Raw genomic sequence first — 21,833 nt, 5'->3', positions numbered from 1 at the left:
GTAGGCTGAGAACTCCTGGTTTAGAAGGATGGAGAGCCACCAAGCATGGTAAAAAGATAAAAAATAAAGAGGAATTAAATACAGGATAATTGTTAAGGGTAGAGAGACCTGAATGGATATGTGTAAGACCTTATTACTGAGGATTTGATTAAGAAGATTCATTCCAGTGGAAACAGAGAGGTTTGCCATTTTTCCATTTGCAATGACTCTAATGTAGTCTTTGATCAACATTTTTATGAATAGCAGGTATGGCTTTGATATGTCACTAGTTATATTAGTCAATATAACACATAGGAGTCATCTCAACTAGGAAGGCCTATCAGTTCTGGTAGTTTGCCTTTGCTAGACAAACAAGAGCTATCTTTTTGCCTTTCTTTGTATACCTAGCACTTAGCACAGTGACTGGTTCATAGGAAGCCTTAGTAAATGCTTATTGATTTGACTTGACTTAGTCAAATGGGTCATGACAAGTGTTCATAGAAAGCTGAAAAAAACTTATCCTCAGAGTGGCCAGTAATTGCCATTTATCCTGAAGCAGGTAAGTATTCTTGAATGAGTTTGCTGGCAAAGTGGAGGTGTTAATGATTCAGTCATTATCTGTCCTTTTACAGTCCTAATAGCTCATCCCATGAAGTACTTGCTCCAAATTCTGGCTGGCATTCACCCCCCAGGTTGAATTCACCCACCATTGGCTCTGTCTTTTCCCAAAACCAAAGTTACTTACTCTTCCCAATTGATGGGCATCCTCTCAATTTCCAATTCTTTGCCATCGCAAAAAGAGCTGCTACAAATATTTTTGTACATGTGGGTCCTTTTCCCATTTGTATGATCTCTTTGAGATACAGCCCTAGAAGTGCTATTGCTGGGTCAAAGGGTATACACATTTTTACAGCCCTTTGGGCATAGTGCCAAATTGTTCTCCAAAATGATTGGATCATTTCACAACTCTACCAACAATGCATTAGTGTTCCAATTTTCCCACATCTTCTCCAAAATTTATCATTTTCCTGTTTTGTCATGTTGGCCAATCTGATAATTCATTCATTAATGTACTCAACAACTATTTATTAAGCACCTACTATGGGAAATACTCAATGCTAGGCCCTAGAGATTGTACAAAGATAAATAAGGCTTGATTCCTGCTGTCACAGTGCTTGAATGCAGATCCTAGCATTGTTAATCAGAACATTGGAATCTGGTAGATATAGGGCAGCCTATATGTCAATCTGATAAGTGTAATGTGGTACCTCAGAGTTGTTCTCATTTGCGTTTCTCTAATCAATAGTGATTTAGAGCATTTTTTCATATGACTATAGATGGCTTTAATTTCTTCATCTGAAAACTGCCTGTTCATATCCTTTGACCATTTATCAATTGGGGAATGACTTGTAGTCTTATAAATTTGACTTAATTCTCTATAAATTTTTACTTAATTCTCTATATATTTTAGAAATGAAAGCCCTAAGAATATTGCAGGCTAAGAAGATTATCTCAGTCTGTTTTGGAAAAAGTGTCAAGGATCCATTTTTATATTCCAATGTTTTTTTTTTTCATTTCCAGACACAAACTGAGTGTTAGAGCAGGCAGAAGGCTTGACATAACTCAGTTATAAATTGTTTTTGAGTAGAATCTGTTGTGGAAACTAACTGACCTGTTTGTTAAATCTATTTAATTCTCTCCAAAGTTATCAATAATCTCTTAATTGCCAAATCTAATGGCCTTAGTCAGTCCTTATCCTTCTTGACCTCTCTGCAGCCTTTGATACTCTTGATCATCCTCTTCTCCCCAATACTCTTTTCTCAAGGTTTTTGTGACACTGCTGTCTCCTGACAGTTCCTTCTTAATCTCCTTTGCTGGATCTTCATTTAGGTTGTACCTACTGACCATGGATTTCTTCCAAGGCTCTGTCCTGGGCACTCTTCTCCCTTTATTCTGTTTCATTAGGTGATCTCATCAGCTCCTATGAATTCAATTAGTATCTCTCTGCTGGTGATTCTCAGATCTACTTATTCAGTCCTAAATTCTCTTCATTTTGGGAAGATCATACTGTCTAAAAGTAGGAAGTAATCAACAGAGGGAAGGCACTAGCATTAAGGGGGATAGGCAAAGGCTTCCTGTGTTCTGGTGGGATTTTAGTTAAGATCTGAAGGAAGCCAGGACATGGTGGTTAGAAAAGAGAGGCCTGGGGGGCAGAGTTAGGAGATGGAGTGTCTTGTTCAAGGAACAGCAAGGAGGCCAGTGGCATCCATACTGTCTATTGGACATTTTAAACTAAATATACAGTAGACATTTTAAACTCAATATGTCCAAAATGGAATTTACTCTTTCCTCCCAAATCCTCCCCTGTTCCTAAATTGCCTGCTAGTATCAAGAGCACCACAATCTTCTCAGGCCCCCAGGCTCCCAAGCTAGGTGTTATCCTACATACCTAACTTTCACTCGTAGCACATATCCAATCTCTTTCTACAAAGGTAGAAAACACCTTTGTAATATCTCTAGCACATGCTCACTTTTTCTGATGTGGATGTCAGCTTACTGGAGGTCCTCATCAATTCTTATTGGGGCTATTATAATAACCTTCTCCCTACCTCAAATATTTCTTTATTCTAGTCCAGCCTTCACTCAGCTATGAAACTGATCTTTCCAAATTCAAGGTCCGACCATGTTATCCCCCTATTCCATAAATTCCAGTGGCTCCCTATTACTTCCAGAATCAAATATAACATCCTCTATTTGTCTTTCAAAATACTTCATAATCTGGCACCTACCTACCTCTCCAGTCTTTTTATACCTTATTCCCCTCCATGTATTCTACAGGCCAGTGACACTGGCCTCCTTGCTGTTCCTCGAATAAGACACTCCATCTCCTAACCCTGCCCCCAGGACTCTCTCTCCTAACCACTATGTCCTGGCTTCCCTGGGTTCCTTCAGATCTTAGCTAACATCCCACCAGAACGTGGGAAGCCTTTGCCTATTTCCCTTAATGCTAGTGCCTTCCCTCTGTTGATTGTTTCCTATTTATCCTGTACATAGCTTGTTTCTATATTGGTGTTTACATATTGTCTCCTCCATTAGAATGTGAGTTCCTTGAGAAAAGACTGTATTTTGCATTTCTCTATATCCCCAGTGCTTAATACAGGGCCTGGTACATCGCAATCACTTAATAAATGCTTGTTGCCAAAGCTGACTTAAATATCACTCTACGGTCCAAGCCATATAAAAGAATTTGTATTAATAGGGTCTTAGAAATAGTTTAGGGTAGCTAGGTGGTATAGTGGATAGAGCGCCAGGCCTGGAGTTGGGAAGAATCATGTTCCTCACTTCAAATCTGGTCTCAGACACTTACTAGCTGTGTGACCGTGGGTAAGTCACTTAACTCTGTTTGCCTCAGTTTCCTCACCTGTAAAATGAGCTAGAGAAGGAAATGGAAAATTACTCCAGTATCTTTGCCAAGAAAACCCTAAAGGGGATCTTGAAGACTGCAAACAATTGAACAACAACAACTGAAGAAATAGTAACTAGGCACACCATCATCATCATCATCATCATCATCATCATCATCATCATCATAATGCCAGGTGACATTTATGTAGTGCTTTATGCTTTTTGAAGTGTTTTACATGCATTATCTCATGTGGTCTTTACCAGTGCTCTGTATAAGGTAGGTATTAACTGATTTTTTTAATGGATCATTAATGCAGATACTCTTGCCAATGGTGAAGATCACAATCCATCTTGATCTTCTCATTAGCCCTCACCATTTCCTCCTTTACTTCAGTCTCTGATGAAGGCAAACCCCATATGTGTGCTCCAGTTTCTTCCACCTTCTTCAGCATATTGTCCCTTCTTTCTTAAATCTTTCATTTCTGTGTACTAGATCCTTTCCTACGCCTAAAAACACGACCAAATCTCGTCCACCTTGGGGAAAAAACAAAAACAAAAACTACCCTCACTAAATCCCACCATTTCTGCTAGGTGTCTTCTTATATCTCACTTCCCTTTCTCAGTCATACTCCTTGAAACATCTGTCTATATTAGGTGTCTCCACTGGTTGCAGATCACCTTGTTTACATCTCAGCTTCAGAACATAGAAGAAGCCTGTGGTATTTCTCATGGTTGAAGATATGTAGGTTAAAAAGGTCAGCATGATGCTGACTGTAGGGGTTTTGGTAACTATGCTGTGTCTCTATGCTCTTAGTTCCTCAGTTTGCTAGCTTTGCTGTCTAAACTAAGGCCTGGCTCCCTTCACTCTCCCTCCTACTGCTAGTAGAGCAGCAGGCTTCCCCACCTGGGGCTCCTTGGCAACACATGGAAAGAGAGACCTTTTTTCTGTCCCACTTGCCATAGTTTCGGGTCTTTCCCACTCTCTTACACCTTACATGTCTGTGTACCTAGTCTTACATTTTCATCACTGCCTTCTATGTGTCCTCCTTCAATGTTCCAAGATCCCAGAAGGAAAAACTGAGAAATGAAGCTGTGTCAGGATGCTAACATCCTGGAAGGAACCACAGTGCCCTGTAATAAAAAAATATATACTTTATACTAATTTTCAGTAATTTTTTATTTATTTAAGATTTTTCTTAATTGCACATCAACAAAAAAAAAGTTTAACAGTCATTTTTCGAAATTTTGAGTTCTAAATTCTCTCCCTCCCTTCCCCACCCCCTCCTTGAGAAGGCAAGCAATTTGATAATGGATTATATATGTGTATCATTACTCAATATAGATATATTTTTAAAGGAATGAATTAGTGTGGATTCTCCAGGAGATTACTTTCTCAAAACAAGCAGGACAAGACTATTCTTCTACTTACTCCACATCTGACTGACTCTGTGGTTGTAACATGTTGTGAGTTAAGAGTAATATCACATGTGTAGCCATTATGTATCCAATAGGGACATCCAAGTTACCAGCATCTTGCTCACATTTACTGGTGCACCTCTGTTTGACAAAAGCACGCTCAGGGAATCTTTAATACCTGAATGTGAGTAGTCACACATTTGGATAAATGCAGTTTTCAGAAACTCACTTGGGAAAAACTGTGCTCTCAAACAGTCTCAACTACTGAACCTGCCGTGTACTTGTTTCTCTTTCTCCTTCTCCTTTACTACTCTCATTGTTTATTTCTGAGTTTTAGTCTTGTTAGACTTGGCATAACTTACCCTATAGGTCTTCTAAGAAGCTGTCTGATTTTTCTCTCCATTTTTCTTTTCCAAAGTAGTCACATAGGGAATTTCAATCTTGACAGCTCTTCCTAGGCACCTAACTTTGGTTGGCGGCGCTGAGTTGCCTGGGGCAAATAAGGATAAGCTGACTTTAATTAAAAGAACCATATATATCTAAAGTTGATATTTCCTTGTGGGCATTTTAACGCTGCTGCCTTCCTTTTTAGGGAAAAACATTGGTATAGTTTTTTTTTTAGCAGCTCATTTAGAAAAATAATTGAGGGAATTTACTGTTTATATACAAATTTCCTCGGATGGCTATAATAGAGGAAGAGTTACTTGCCTACCTTTGTTTAAGAGGTGATTATTACAGTGTTCCCCATAATGTTTTCCAGTGAAATTGTGTAAGTGATTAGAAACTTCAAAAAAATCCCTAATTATTTGTGGTTTTGAGCAAGAATTCTAAGTACAGATGGTGATTATAACAAAGGATATAGGGAAAGGCTTAACTATATTGAGAATTTAGGCAATAGAATGCCTTGTGTGAAGAAGAGAAAGGCTCTGGGTGGTAGAGTACATGGTAGGGGGAGTAAGGTCTAAGAAGCTTGGAAAGCTAGGAGGAGGCCAGGTTAGAAAAACCGTTGAATGCCAAATAGGGGATGAAATTTGATCCTGGAAATGATAGGAGCATTGGAATTTATTGAATCAGGGGGTGTCAATGTTAGACTAACTCTTTAGGAAAATCAGTTTGGCAGCTGAGTGGAGGTTGGACTGGTATGGGCAGATGCTTGAAGTAGGGAGACCAACCCATAGGCACTTACTATTGTTTGCTGACTTGTTTAAAAGAGCACAAATAGAACCGATGTTCTTACAATTACTTACCTGATTCTTTTTTTTTTCTTTTTTCTTTTTTGGTGAGGCAATTGAGGTTAAGTGACTTGCCCAGGGTCACACAGCTAGTAAGTATTAAGTGTCTGAGGCTGGATTTGAACTCAGGTCCTCCTGATTCCAAGGCCAGAGCTCTATTCACTGTGCCACCTAGCTGCCCCACTTACCTGCATTCTTGATACTATTGTCTTCTGCCTCCTCAGGATCCTTCTCCAGAAGTCATCTCCTCTGCTTCACTTCAGTTCAATTCACTTGCAAGTGAAGACATCACCCTCATGTTATTGGTACTCTTCCAGAACAAAGGATGGACAAGAACAATCTGTTCCCTATCAAGTGACTATTTCCCATCTGTCTCCAAAGAGGTGACCCTCAAAACTAAAAGAAAGTAGAAAAAAAAAAGCCTTCCTGGTGATGATTGTAGCCCAACCAACTGCCGTTCTCGGTTTTATTAAATTTCTTGAATATAAATCATCTCTACCTGATACTTACACTTCACAACCCATCTCTTCAGCCTTTTTGATGAGACTTGTGCCTTGTACCAATTGACTGAAACTGCTCTCTCCAAGGCTATCAGTAATTTCATAATTGCCAAATCCAATGGCCTCTTTTTTTCCCTTCTTTTCTTATCTTTCTTGGCTACTCTGCAGCTTTGAATACTGTTGACCATCCCTTTCTCCTGAGTATTCCTCCCTTAGCTTCAGAGACAATATATTGTCATGGTTTCCCTCCTAACTTTCTAACTGTTACTTCTCTATTTCCTTTGCAGTTTGACTGGAAATTTGATGACTTCCAAAATCAACACCTACAGTTCTGATTTCCAAATTCACAACCTCAACTGCCTAAAACAATCCTCTTTATGACTGTTAGATGTTCCCTAAGCTCTGTCCTTAACTCCCTTTTCTTGTCTCCCCACACTCTTCTGGCAGTCTTATTGATTCCCACCATTTCAGCTATGGCCTCTAGGCAGATATCTGACTTCTAAATCTCTCCAGTTCTGATTTCCCTTCTGCGATACAGGTTTGCATCTCCCACCACATTTGGAAAATCTCAATTCAATTTAACAAAAACATTTCTTCAGCACCTATTATGTGCAAGGCACTGAGCTAGGAGCTGGATATACAAAGACAAAATGAAAAATTGTTCCTGCCCTCAAACAGCTTACATTCTATTGAGAGAATGCAGATTAAAAACAGAATACAAATATTATCTTATTTGATCCTTATACCAACCCTGTGAGGTAGGTGCTATTATTCTCCCCCTTTTACAAAGATGAGGAAACTGAGTCAAAGAGAGGTTAAGTGACTTGCTCAGGGTCATACAGATAGGGAGTATCTGGAGTAAAATTTGAACTCAGATCTTCCTGATTCTAGTCAAAGCCATTAGCTCTTCCACAGATAATAATCTGCAGTCAAAAGAAACTTTCTCCTTTGAGACTATTTATTAGCTTGATGTGTTATACCAGGGTGACCTCTTTTTAAATTTCATTTTATTTTTAAGATACTTTTTATCGTGCCTTTTGACTATATATTGCAGTGATTTCCCACCCCAACTCTGTTTGAATGCTTTCTTGTGACAGAAAAACAACTAAGCAAATATGATCCACTATAGAAACTTTTTGACAATGTATGCCATCATCTATCCTAGCACATCCCCATGTCATTGCTATGAGGGAGGAAGGTGGATTATGTTATGTCTTCTCCATGACTCATTTTTTTTTTCCATTGCTCAGAGTTCAATTTTCTTTTAGGGATCTTTTAATTTACTTGTTGTGCACATTATTCTCTTGGTTCTGCTTATTTTTCTCTGTAATGGTTCATATCTATCCTCTGTGTTTCTCTGAATCTTCATATTTTTTCTTCCTCCACAACAATACTTCTTAAGTGCACGTACCATCATGTTCTTGGCCGTTCCCCAGCCAATAGAACCCACTTCATTTCTAGTTCTCTATTCTTTGCTAACACAAGGAGGGAGAGATTCTGTGACCGTGTTGTTTTTTCCAGTCGCTGAAACCTTCTGGGACAGCTATCAAGTGAGTGGGATGCTAGTGGCCCAAAGAGGTTGTTGATAAGTTTCTGTTTGAACTATAGGAGAATTCTTTTTCTCACCTAGGGAAAAAGAATCTCTTCTTCCCCCAAAAAAGCTGAAGAAAGTGTTCTTATTAGAAGGACAAGAGAGGACCACCTACCTGGGAGTTCTGCTCAGCGAAGTGGTCTACTAGAGCTGCTAATCTTGTGAAATGCTAACAGTGACCTCTTCCTTCCAGTGCTAGGCCCTGTCCTCTCACGTTAGCCAGGTCCTCACTCAAAGGCAGTGAATGGGTATCCATGGGCCATTTCAGGCCCTTACTTAGTCTGCATACATCACATTACATCATCCCACAAAGCATCTTTCAGTCAAACCTCACACAATGCAAAGAGGTTGGCTGTGTTCATTGGGGGTTAATAGTTGTCATGGGGACTCCACATTCCAGCATCAGCTGCTAATGTGCAAAGCATGTTGTTTGAACCTGGCCAGGAGGAGACCATGGGAAAATTCTTGCATAATTTGTAAGATAAAAACAAACCCACTTAAAAAAAAAAGGAAAGAAAGGGCCTCTGATCTCCCTCTGATGTTCAGCTTTTCTCTCTTTGCATGATTTAACATTTCTCTCTTTCAACAATGTTGAAAAGTCAGTTTGCATGGAATACCTTGGCACTTAAGTGGTATTTTAAGTCAAAGTATTTTAGCACAATACCTGAGAAGGAGGCAGCAAGTGAAGAGCTCCCTTCCGGGAAATGATGATCCCTTGCTCCCTGGCTCTAGCTTCCCATGCATTGGCATCCTATTCCAAGAATGAATAATCTCTGCACACTTCTCTTGTCCTTGCTGTTCCCCTATTCAATGCCATTGCAAAGTCTCTTCCAAACATATCAGATAGAAGAGTGTGTGTGTGGAGGGTGCAGGGAGAGGGTCATTACATAATTCCATTGTGGCAAAAACAAAAGGAGAGACAAAATAGCACTGCCCTTGCTTGCCATCCAAGAGCTGGACTTTATTTCCCTGCCTTCTTCCAGGGGAACTCTCCCTAATGGTGCTTCCTTTTTACTGTTGTGCAAGAAATCCAAAGAAGGCAATGAACGACTGTAAACTTTTTGTCCCCTGCTGAACCTCGGTATTTCAGCCACACAGAGACTGAGTTGGAAGGAATCTCGGAGCTCATCTAGTATTGTCTATACCTGTACAAAGAGGTATTTTCTAGTAGTAGAAAGGGCATTGTGCTTAGGGTCCTGAAGATGCGAGTTCAAATGCTGCCTTAGACAGTTGCTTGCTGTATGACCGTGGGTGAGTCATTTGCCTGTTGTGTGCTTCAGTTTCCTCATCTGAAAAATGATAAGGTTGAATTGTAGCATCCCTTCTAGCTTTAAATCAATGCTTCTATGATCTTATGAATAGGAGCTTCCTCTGCATCATCTCTGCAGCTTCAGGATGCATCATCCCTTCTGTCTATATGACAGAAATGTGAGGAGGGGGAGGGGAAAGGCTAGAGAGAGCTTTTAATTTGCTTAGCTATCATAACCTGCCTTGGGGATTACACATGGGCTTTGGGATTTCTGGTCCCTTCTGTATCCCTGGTCTCAGATATCATCTCCATTAGAAGTGAAGAAAAATTGGTACTTTATGACTCATACTGTGAAATAGGCTCCTGGAATCTGTGTGATGCTCAAACTCTCTGACTTGCATTCATTCCTGTCAGACTGATGGGTGTCACCAAGGACAGAGGCCACAGAGAGTTGGACAATTAACCTCAGCCCCCATCCCCACCCCACCCAAGATTTTAGAGGATGGTCTTTCAATATAGGTTTGAGACATTATTGGAGAGCATGTTCTGACACTAATCTACATGGGACCCTGATCTTTTATTGTTAAATATAATTTTAAAACAATCTTTTTCTTTCATTTTCTTTCATTTGTAAAGAGGAGGAGAGTTGGGTTCCATAGCCCCAACCTTCCATCTCTCCATTTATCTTAGTCACAGGATATAATCACAGATGATGAGGTGTTAACGAGTTAACAAAGTGTTTTCGGTCCTGTTACTCCCTTTATGGACTATGAACAAATCATGGTTTTGCTGATAGCGTGCTGTGTCTACATCAACTGACCTAGGGGTGAGGGGTGGGTGGAGAACCAAATCCTCTCCTCCTATTTTAAAAATAAAGTTTTATTGATGCTTTTTATTCCTTTCCCAATATTACCCCATCCCATCAAAGCCCTCCTTGGAACATTTAAAAACAAGTTAAGCAAAACCAACTAAGCAGCTATATTTGACAGCAGATTTACAACTATATGATAACAGTTATTCAGCAAATTAATGGTAGAGTTGAAATTCAGGAACCTCACTTCAACTCATATTTATTAAGTGCATACTGTGTTGTCTCAGTATGAGCTACTCAGTTCAAAAGACTCCTGTGTCTGACAAATGTACTTGTTTTGCTTGGTTTGCTTACAAAGGCTTTTTAAAAAAAGATGCATAGAGATAGAAAGAATTTAGCTGTCTCAAGGTGGACCTAAGCAGTCACAGTGTTTGAAATGGTTCTCTTTACCACAGTGTCCTGAATCCCAGGGATGTAGTGTCCCAGATGTAAATAAGGACTGGACATTTGCTTTACACAGAGTTCCTGTTGGAGCAGAGGAATCTGCCCCTTAGGTGTGTGATATAGGAGTGTTAGAGCTAATATAGGAATCCTGTCCACATGTAGGCAGGGCTTTGCTCGAACGTATCACATCCAGGCATTGTCTACCCTCCACAGTGTTTTCTCCATCCTTGGTGAGAAAGTACCAGACACATTTCCCAGACGGAGTGATACATGTCATTCAGGGCAAGTAGCTGTGGCTCCCATACTGCATTTCCTCAGCATCCCACAGTTCAGTAAACTTCCCTAAAGGAATTTATATTCTACTGGGAGGATTCAATATGTACATAAATAAGCATGGCATAAAGAAAATTAAGAAAGAGGGAGAGCATTGTTAACTGGAAGAATGGGGAGGGGAATGGGGAGGCTCCTTGGAACTAGTGGCACCAGAGCTAAGTTTTGATGGAAGATTAGGACTCTGAAAGGTGGAAATGAGGAGGGAGTGCATTCTAGATATGCATTGTGCAAATGCAGGGAGATGAAATTTCAAATTGAGGAAGAGCTAGTCGTCCAGTTTAGCTGGAGCACAAACTTTATGAAAGAGAATAGTATGAAATTAGTCTGAAAAGGCATATCATTGGTAGATTGCAGAGGGCCTTAAATTCTAGCCAGGCTAAGGAGTTTGTATTTTATCTTATAGACAATGAAGTGTGAGCCATTAAAGGTTTTTGAACAGGGGAATCATATGGTAAGGCCTCATATTAGAACTCAGATGTTTTGAGTACCACTTTTTCATGCTGCTTCCTGAAATCACTTTACATGATGAGGGTTATAATTTAACCCCTACTATAACTAAATCCAAAATTCATCAAAGGAGTGTTTGTATTTCACCCTAATCCAAATGCTCAGAGTTGTGTAAGTAGCATCCAGCTAATGCTTCTAAGTCTCTTTTGGGAAGAAGGCATTTTGGTAAAGGAAAACTAAAGCAGAGAGATGAGATGAGTCATTACCCAACATAGCACAGAATGTCAGAGGCACATGTGGGAAAACAAGACTTAGGTACCCTGGCACCTACTCCTTCTAGTGACTGTGTCCCCCTTTCCTTTTGCCATCTCTACCATCATCCTCCCTTTCTCCTCATTCACCTCCCCAAATCCCAAACTGTTAAATGCTTGAAATTTCAGGGAAGTCAAGTGTCACCAAGGAATTAGAATTTAATAAACTTGACTGACCACACCAGCTTTGCTAAGCTGTTGTCATCCACTTAAAAATCAATAAAGCTAAAGCCATGTTAAGCCCCCTTGAAACAGGCCACTGCTTTAATGCATAAGCAATGCCCAAGGGTCTTCCATAAAGCTCTTCAAAATGAAGGAAATAGCTATGCTCTTGCTCAACGTCAGTGTCCTTCCCCTGAATTAATTCCATGTATTCAACTCTCTCTCTCTCTCTCTCTCTCTCTCTCTCTCTCTCTCTCACTCACTCACTCTCTCAGTCTCTCACTCATTCAGCCCTAACTAGGCCAACTTTGTAGCTAAAACTCCAGGAATCTCCATTTTGACCCTTTATATCAAACCCACAAATGATCCATCCCCATCCAAATTGGAAATATCAAAGCTCCTGGTTTCGTTTAATATTTGTATTCTTATGTATAGATTTGAGCATGGGTTTCATTTGTCGTTACTAAGTTTACAATAAATGAATATTCACAAAGTGCCTCCTTTTGATACTAATATTAATATGGCAGAGTTGTGTTTATAATGAGGGAAAGGGATGACTGTTTCTTAGGAGTCTAGATAGGTGAAAGCAATTTGCAATGATCATTCTTTCACACAACTGTCTTTCAAGAATGGAAAACATGTCCTCTTGACCAATGGTCATTACCCATACTGCTATGTGGTTTTTCTTTGAATCTTTCTGTAACATAAATTCATTAGCATACCATTAGGTTTAGGAATGGCTAAAGGTAGATAATCACATGGATGTCGTTTTCGTCCTATAACACTTTGTGAGATCAGTGTAATTCCCATCTTATCTAAGGATAAACTGAGGAGACCCAGGAGGTTAAGAAGCTTGAGCAAAATCCCAGGTCGAATGTCAAAAGTCAAATACTTAAAACCGGGGTCAGAGATCCAGAAGTGGTGGCTGATGAGCTGAGGCCAAAGGTCTGGGCTGGTTGACTCAAATGACACTTCAAAGTACTTGACCATACTCTAATTTTGAATCTATAAACACATTTCAATTTAGTTAAAACAATTTCATTCCTCCTCCCCCATTTTCTTTGCTTTCTTATTTTCACAATTTGTCATACTGTTTTCTAGTCTCCATGCAGAATTGGATTTAACATTTTGTCCCCATATTTTCTGCAAATTGATCAAAGGATCTGCATCCTTATTCTGTATAATCACATAGCAACATTTCTGATAGTGAAAGGTTGTAACCAAATTCTTGTTATTACCAAATTCAAAATCTCTGCCTATTAAAATAGCATACTTTGGGCTATAAAGGCATCCCTGGCTTCCTCAGTCATCCTGATTGACAATTGCAATGGATTTTATACCCTGTTTCCTAATTGGGTTAGTGACATCAGAATTATAATAATATATTTACTAACACTTTAAGATTTGTAAAGCACTTTCCTTATAATAATCCCATGAAGAGGTAGTACAAGTATTATTATCCCCAGGTTACTAGGGTATGGCCACTGTGAATGCTACAGCTTCTTGCAGCCACAGGAGAGAGTTGAATGACAGAAGGACACCAAAGATGGATGAGCAGTCCTGAAATGGGTTCAGCAAGTCCTCACTCCAACGGTGCTACTCCTCCCTGAACACATCTGACAGCCTTTATGTAGTTCTTATAGACTATAGAGGAGGAAGGATCTTTCTGACTCAGTTGCCAGTCATCTCTGATGCTGCCCCAGTCATGGGGACCAAGGGTCCAACTGAACATGTTCCTTAGTAAGGGGTCAGAATATATGTCCTACACAGTGGGGACAAAGATCATCCTCAACCCAATGGGGAATGCCCCAATCCAGGATATCAGGGGAGAAGGGAGACTTCCCTGATTATATGAGAGATTTGAAGGGATTTGGTTTTTTTGGGGGGGAGGAGAGAGAAAGTAGCCTAGGAAACTAGGGGCTGTTTTTGCCTTTCTTTTGTAAGAATGAGTACCCTTCCTTCCCACCCCTCACATACACACACTGTATGAAGGCCAGGTATATTACATTTCACCCTTCTCTCAGGGTTCTCTCATAACCTTAAGGGGATCTGACAGTGTCCGGTCTCTCTGCTATTGGCTCAAACCCCAACTTATTGTGTTCTCCAAATTTTAGGGGTCCTCTATACCCTAGATCCATTTAAGCACTTAATTACTTCTGTAAAGGAAAAGCAAATGGAGCTGCAAACTCACCTAACAGGACAAGAAGATGAGTAAGCTCAGTTAAAGAAGGAGTCGTGTCAACTCCTTGTGAATGTTAAGCACAAGAATTCTCCCATTCATCTCACAGTACTCGCTCTCACAAAAGGCAAAGGACTGCTTAATTGTGGAATAGTAATGTGAACATTTCCACCAGGCATTATCATTCTAGGGATATAAACTTTAGATTTCTCACATTAAACAATGTCAATATTTATACAAGATTAAATATGGAAAACACCAGCATTTAAAAAGCAACAAATGAAAAATTTGCAGAATTACGTCAGTGGAACTGACTTGTGAGGGATCACACATTGGAAAAAAAAATCAACTATATAATTACAGCCTAATATTTTCTTTTTTGGGCAATTTCTCTAGGATCTTGAAGTCTAAGGTATCTAAACTTAAAAGTTACTGGCAAAGAATCTTTCCAGGAGATTCCCCCAAAGGTAAAAGTCTCAATTTTATTCCAGGCAAAGTCTCATATTTAAGTGACTTCCCTGGGACTCCCGCCCCACCTCCCATAGCCAGACACAGATATGTTATGTTTCCCCACTCCCCCAGGGTTCACTGATGCCCTCAAGGGAATTTGGGAATATTCTAGTCTCTATCATTGACTCAAACTCTCACTCATTGTATTTCCCCAATTCCCCCTGCAGTGCCAGTTCCATAGCAAGAATAAGCATCATGAATGGTAGATTTTTCATCAGTCAACAAACATTTATTAAGTGCCTTAATATTAAGGGAAAACCACTGCATGTTCTAGATGACTGACTCACAGATGAACTTTATGAACACAATTGGACTATACGGCTACTGAAATCTCTTTTAGTTCTGAAATTGGATGAGTATGATTTCCAGTAGCTTAAAAAAAATCTTTCCTATCTTCAACACATCTCACCATAATTACTGACACCCCATTTCCTTGAACCATAATAGTTTACATTTGTATCATGTTTTAGCTTTACCGTTCACTCCTCACAACCACTCTGTGAGGTAGTGGTCCACCAATATTATCACCATTTTGCAGATGGGGAAAAGGACTCAAGAGGTAAAGTAATTTGCCTAAGGTTACACAGCTACGAAGTATCTGAAGTTGAATTGAAAAGAAAGTCTCCCAACATCAAGTCTTTATACTACTCCACACTATCTCTCATCATATGCTTACCTGGAAGAACACTAGATCTTAAAAGAGTGTCCATGTTTTAGGTATATACAGGCAGTTGGTAGGACTGTGGATTGAGTGCTGGGCTACTCCAAAGTCAGAAAGACCTGAGTTCACATCCAGCCTCATACACTTACTAGGTGTATGACCTTGGCTAAGTCAGTTAACATCTGTCTGCCTCTGTTTCCTCACCTATAAAATGAGGATAATAATAGCACCTGCCTTCCAGGGTTGTTGTGAGAATCAAATAAGATATTATTTGTAAAATGTCTTATCACAATGCCTGGCACATAGTAGGCACTATATAAATGCTAGTTATTATCATCATCATCATCATCATCATGGTCATCATCATCACCATCATCATTATTGTTGTCCTTGAACAGAGCAGACCTATGATTTCATAGGTATACAGAACCATATGGAGATGCTCCCTCTACTAATGCAGATAGAATAACTGTTCTGCACTGTGTAATCTTAAAAGAATTGCCTAGAGGTTGTTCCCAGGGTAATAGCCAGTTTGTCTCAGAGGCAGGCCTTGAACTCAGATCTTGCTAACTAGAGGCCAGCCCTCTATCCACTAAGCCAGGCTGCCTCTCCTGTGTACATATTGCAGTCTAGGCTTTATCTACAAATGGGCTAATCAGTCTTCTCTGAGAAAAATATTTAGGACTTATTCAAAACCATTAGCATTGTTGGCTCTGACTTCAGATAAGCAGGGTAAACAAACCTCAGCCTCTGTGGGAACTAGCCTTTCTGTCTTTCCCTGCTTTTCTAACCCTTCAAAGCCAAGTTTTCAAAAGTCTCAGAAGTACCTTCTGACTGATTTCATTGTTTTGTTTATTGTCCTTATCACATGGGCCAGATAATTTCACATTCCATAGCTAACAGAGAGATCTGTACCATGGGCCAGAGATTTTCCTCACCTAACATTGCAATTTATTTTGGAGGAGTATATAATATCCTTCCCATTTAGGCAAGGTGAATACAGAGGCATTTGCAGGTAGACTGTCCATTTATAATCTCTGATTTACACATATGACCTGTATCATCATTATTATTATCAGCAGCAACAGTATCATCACCATGACCACTAGCATTAAATATTTAGGGAATGCCTACTCAGTTGTCAGAATCAATGAAGCATCTTAAATGAGACTTCAGAGGTTATGTAGTCTAACTTCTTTCTTTAGTCATGAAACCTAGTTCCAACATCTCTGACAAGTGGTTATTTAGCTCTTATTTGAACACTTTTCTGTTTGGATGCTGGTAATAGTACCAGTGATAGGGAACTCACCATCATACAAATAATCCATTTCATTGTTTTGGATAGTTATAATTGTTAGGGAGTTCTTCCTTTCTTTTTAAAAAAATCTTAATATATTATTTTCCCCAATTACATGTAAAAACAATTTAAACATTTTTCCAAATAGAGTTCTAAATTCTCTCCTTCTTCCCACACCCCAATGAGAAGACAAGCAATTTGAGATAGGTTAGACATGTGTAGTCATGCAAAACATATTTCCATGTAAGTCATTCTATGAAAGAAAAAAAAAGACAAAAAAAACCCGAAAAAAATAAAGTAAAGAAAAAGTGTCTTTGATCTGCATTCAGGTTCTACGGTTCTTTCTCTGGAGCTGGAGATGGACAGTACCTTTCATCACAAGTCCTATAGAATTGTCTTAGATCATTGTATTGCTGAGAATAGTTGTCATGTACAGCTGATCATCATACAATATTGCTGTTACATATGTACAATGTTCTCCTCATTCTGCTCATTTCACTTTGCATTAGTTCATGTAAGTCTTCCCATATTTTTCTGAGAGCATCTTGTTCATCATTTCTTAAAGCACAATAGTATTCCATCACAACCATATGGAGCCATTTGTTTAGCCATTCACCAGTTCATGGACATTCCCTCAATTTCCAATTCTTTGCCACACTAAAAGAGCTGCTACAAATATTTTTGTGCACATAGGTCCTTTTCCTTTTTTTTTTTTAATCTCTTTGGGATACAGAGCTAGTAGTGGTAGCTAGTAGCTTGATCAAAATGTATATGCATGGATATATTTTTGGGAATAGTTCCAAATTGCTCTCTACAATGGTTAAATCAGTATACAACTTCACCAATAGTACATTAATATTTTAATTTTCCCCCATCCTCTTCAACATTTGTCATTTTATTTCTCTGTCAGATTATCCAATCTGACGGAGTGAGGTAGTAGCTCAGAGTTGTTTTAATTTGCATTCTTTATCAATAGTGATCGAGAGCATTTTTTTCATATGACTATAGACAGCTTTGATTACTTTGTCTAAAAACTGCCTGTTCATATCCTTTGATCATTTATCAATTGAAGAATGGCTCTTATTTCTATAAATTTGCCTCAGTTCTCTATATGTTTGAGAAATGAAATCTATTAGAGAAACTCACTGTAAATTTTTTTTTCACAGTAATGATTACCAACTATGTATTTCCCTCTATTCTATTTCTGCCATGATGCTCTTATTTTCTCTCTTTCCTTTTATCCTGTCCATTCTCAAAGTATTTTGCTTCTGACTTTTACCTCCCTCAAACTGCCCTCCCTTCTATCAGCTCCCTACCTCCACCTTCTCTTATCCCTTCCCTTCTAACTTTCCTATATGGTAAGATAGAATCCTTTTAAAAAATTTTTATTAATTTATTTTGATTTGTCAACAATCACTTCCATACGCTTTTGAGTTTAAAATTTTTCTCCCCCTTCCTCCCCACCACCCTCCCCAAGGCAGTGCACAATCTGATATAGGCTATAAATTTACATTCCTATTAAACATATTTTCACGTTAGTGAAGTTGTAAGTAAAAATTATAACCAATAGAAGAAACCATCAGAAAGAGGAAACAAAACTCAACAGAAGAGAAAAAAAATGATAGCGATTCAGCTTCCATACTTCTTTCTTTGGATGTGGATAGCATTTTCCATCACAAGGTCTCTGGAGATGTTTTAGATCCTTGTAATGCTGAGAAGGGTTAAGTTTATCAATATTAGTCATCGCACAACATGGCTGTTATTGTGTACAGTGTTCTCTTTGTTCTGCTCACTTTGCTTCACATCAGACCATACAAGTCTTTCCAGGTTTTTCTGAAGTCAATCTGTTCATCCTTTCTTATAGCACAATAGTATTCCATTACATTCATATACCACAACTTGCTCAGCCATTCCCCAGTTGATGGGCATCCTCTCAATTTCCACTTCTTTGATACCACAAAAAGAGCTGCTGTGAATATTTTTGTAAATGTGGGTCCTTTCCCCATTTGTATGATCTCTTTGGGATATAGCCCCAGAAGTGCTATTGCTATCAAAGGGTATGCACATTTTTATAGCCCTTTGGGCATAGTTCCAAATTGCTCTCCAAAAAGGCTGGCTCATTTCACAACTCCACCAACAATTAGTGTTCCAATTTCCTGCATCTTCTCCAACATTTATCATTTTCCTGTTTTGTCATGTTGGCCAATCTGATAGGTGTGATTTGGTACCTCAGAGTTATTTTGATTTGCATTTCTCTAATCAATAATGATTTAGAGCATTTTTTCATATGACTATAGATGGCTTTAATTTCTTCATCTGAGAACCTCCTGTTCATATCCTTTGACCATTTATCAATTGGGGAATGACTTGTATTCTTATAAATTTGTCTTAATTCTCTATATATTTTAGAAATGAGGCCCTTATCACAGAGACTGGTTGTAAAGATTGTTCCCAATTTTCTACCTGGTAAGATAGATTTCTACACCAACTGAGTGTGTATATTATTCCCTCTTTGAGCCAGTTCTGATGGGGTAAGGTTCATGTGCTCCCCTTCCTACTTCCCCATTTTCCCCTCTGTTCTAAAATCTCTTTCAGACCTCTTTTATGTGAGATGATTTATCCCATTCTATCTCTCCCTTTCTCCTTCTCCCAGTGCATTCTTCTTTTTTGTCCCTTAATTTTATTTTTTTTAGATAATCATACCATCACATTCAACTCACACCATTGCTTTCTGTTTATGTATACTCCTTCTAACTGCCCTAATAATGAGAAAGTTTTTTGGAGTTATAAATACCATTTTACCAGGTAGGACTATAAACAGTTTAACCTTATCAAATCCCTTAGGATTTCTCTTTCCTGTTCACCTTTTTATGTTTCTTTTGCATTTTGTATTTGAAAGTCAAATTTTCTATTGAGCTCTTGTTTTTTCATCAGGAATGCTTAAAAGTCTTCTATTTCATTGAATATACATCTCCTCCCCTGCTCCTCTCGATGATGATACTCGGTTTTGCTGGGTAGGTGATTGTTGCTTATAATCCTAGCTCTTTTGCTCTATAGAATATCATATTCAAAGTCCTCTGATTCTTTAATATAGAAGCTGCTAAATCTTGTGTTATCCTGATTGTGGCTCCACAACATTTGAATTGCTTCTTTTTGGCTGTTTGTAGTATTTTCTTCTTGATCTGGGAGGTCTGGAATTTGGCATTAATATTCCTGGAAGTTTTCATTTTGGAATCTCTTTCAGGAGATGATCATTGGATTCTTTCAATTTCTATTTTCCCCTCTGGTTCTAAAATATTAGGGCATTTTTCCTTGATAATTTCTTGAAAATTGATGTCTAGGGTCTTTTTTTTCATCATGAGTTTCAGGTAGTCCAATAATTCTTAAATTATCTTCCTGGATCTATTTTCCAGGTCAATTGTCTCCAATGAAATATTTAATGTTTTCTTCTATTTTTTCATTCTTTTGATTTTGTTTTATTGTTTCTTGATATTTAATATAGTCATTAGTTTCTACTCGCCCAATTCTAACTTTTAAGGAATTTTTTCTTCTGTGAGTTTTTGTACCTCCTTTTCCATTTGGCCAATTCTACTTTTTAAGGAGTTCTCTTCAGTGAATTTTTGTGTATCTTTTTCCATTTGGCCAAGGCTGCTTTTTGAGGCATTCTTGTCATTGGATTTTTTTTGCCTCTTTTACCATGTGGCCTCTTCTGTTTTTTAAGGTGTTATTTTCTTCAGTATTTTTTGTGCCAAGCTGTTGACTCTTTTCCCCCATGATTTTCTTGCTTCACTCTCATTTCTCTCTCTATTTTTTCCTCTGTCTCTTTTACTTGATTTTTAAAATCCTTTTTGAGCCCTTCCATGGTCTGAGACCAGTTCATATTTTCTTTGAGTCTTTGGATGCAGGAATTTTGACTTTGCTGTCTTCTGAATGTGTGTTTTGATCTTCCTTGTCACCATAGTAATTTTCTATGCTCAGAATTTTTTCCATTGCTTGCTCATTTCCCAGTCTATTTCTTGACTTTTAACTTCATGCTAAAGTGGGGTTCTGCTTTCCAAATGGAGGGGGACACTGTCCCAAGCTTCAAGTTTTTTGTGCAGCTGTTTTCCAGAGGTAATTTTGGGGACCTGTAAGTTTTTGATTTTTCCAAGATGGTTATGACCCAGGGAGAGATATGTTTCCTACTCTCCTGTATAGTGTACTGGTTTGTGAGTGAACATAAGTACTCTTTTCAACCCTGGAACTGTGACCAGGGTCCCTGCTCCCCTGCAGCTGCAAGCTCTGCTGTGCTAGTGCTCCTCCTCACAGTGGGACTAAGACCCAGGGCTGTGACTCAGATCCAAGTACAGGGAATACAACAGAGTCCTGCCCCTGGTGCCAGCAAAAGGACCCCTGTAAATCTCCTGATCTGTTGTCTGATCCCCTTACCATCTGTGGCTGAGAGGTCTGGAAACCACCACTGCTTCCACTGATTCAGTCTCCTTGAGGCCTGCTCCTGGTTTGCTGGGGCCAAATCCACACTGGTATGGACTGTGCTAGACTGCAATCCTCTCTTACTTTGGTGCAGCAGACCTTTCTTGTTGACCTTCTAAGTTGTCCTGGGCTGAAAAACTGCTTTACTCTGTCTTTGTGGGCTCTGCCACTGTAGAATTTGTTTAGAGTCATTATTTAAAGGTATTTGGGGGGTTTGAATGAGACCTCAGGTGAATACCTGCCTTTATTCTGCCATCTTGGCTCTGCCTGCAGGAGTTCTTTCTTAAGTTGGCCCAACATGTGATTGATTCTCTCTACTTTTTAACAAGTTCTGATTGATCAGAGTAAATCTCATACTCCTTCCACATGACAACTGTCCAAATACTTGCAGATAGTTCTCTCCTATCATTTAAAACTTTCTTCAGGCTTCTTCAAGAGATCCTTAAATGGGAGGGTCTTTTTGAGTCTCCTCACCATCTTTGTTGCTTTCCTCTGGAAGTACTCCTTTTTGCCAATGGCTTTTATAAAATGTAGCTCCCAGAACCGAATCCCCAGGGCTTAGCGTAATATCTAGCATATAGTAAGCACTTAACAAATGCCTATTGACTGAGTGAAATATATGTTCTGACCAAGGTGAAGGACCATATAGGAACACAATGGCCTCTCCAAGTGTTTAAATGAAGATGTTCCAAGGAAGTTCAAAACTTCAGTTACCCTATCAGAGTAAGACCTACAGTAACAGGGAAGACTCCTTTCTCCCTCAGGAGTTCAAATATTAATTAGCTTCTAATTCTCCAGGCATTTCCACCACCACCACCTCCCCCACCTAAAAT

General features: G+C 39.0%; 1 long non-coding RNA gene across 1 annotated transcript in view; it reads left to right on the top strand.

The window, feature by feature from the left end:
* Positions 1–3,582: 3,582 nt before the first annotated feature.
* The window catches only part of LOC110196921 (uncharacterized), a 61,832-nt gene continuing 43,581 nt past the window's right edge, over positions 3,583–21,833 (top strand). The window contains exon 1 of the long non-coding RNA XR_002321349.2: positions 3,583–3,661. This is a non-coding gene — a long non-coding RNA (uncharacterized LOC110196921). The remainder of the gene's footprint in view (positions 3,662–21,833) is intronic.

Source organism: Phascolarctos cinereus, unplaced genomic scaffold, assembly GCF_003287225.1.
Source record: "Phascolarctos cinereus isolate Bilbo 61053 unplaced genomic scaffold, phaCin_HiC Scaffold_5;HRSCAF=322, whole genome shotgun sequence".
In the NCBI taxonomy this organism is placed as follows: domain Eukaryota; kingdom Metazoa; phylum Chordata; class Mammalia; order Diprotodontia; family Phascolarctidae; genus Phascolarctos; species Phascolarctos cinereus.
Note: the sequence above shows the minus strand (reverse complement) of the source record. Positions and strands in the feature narration are given on the sequence as shown.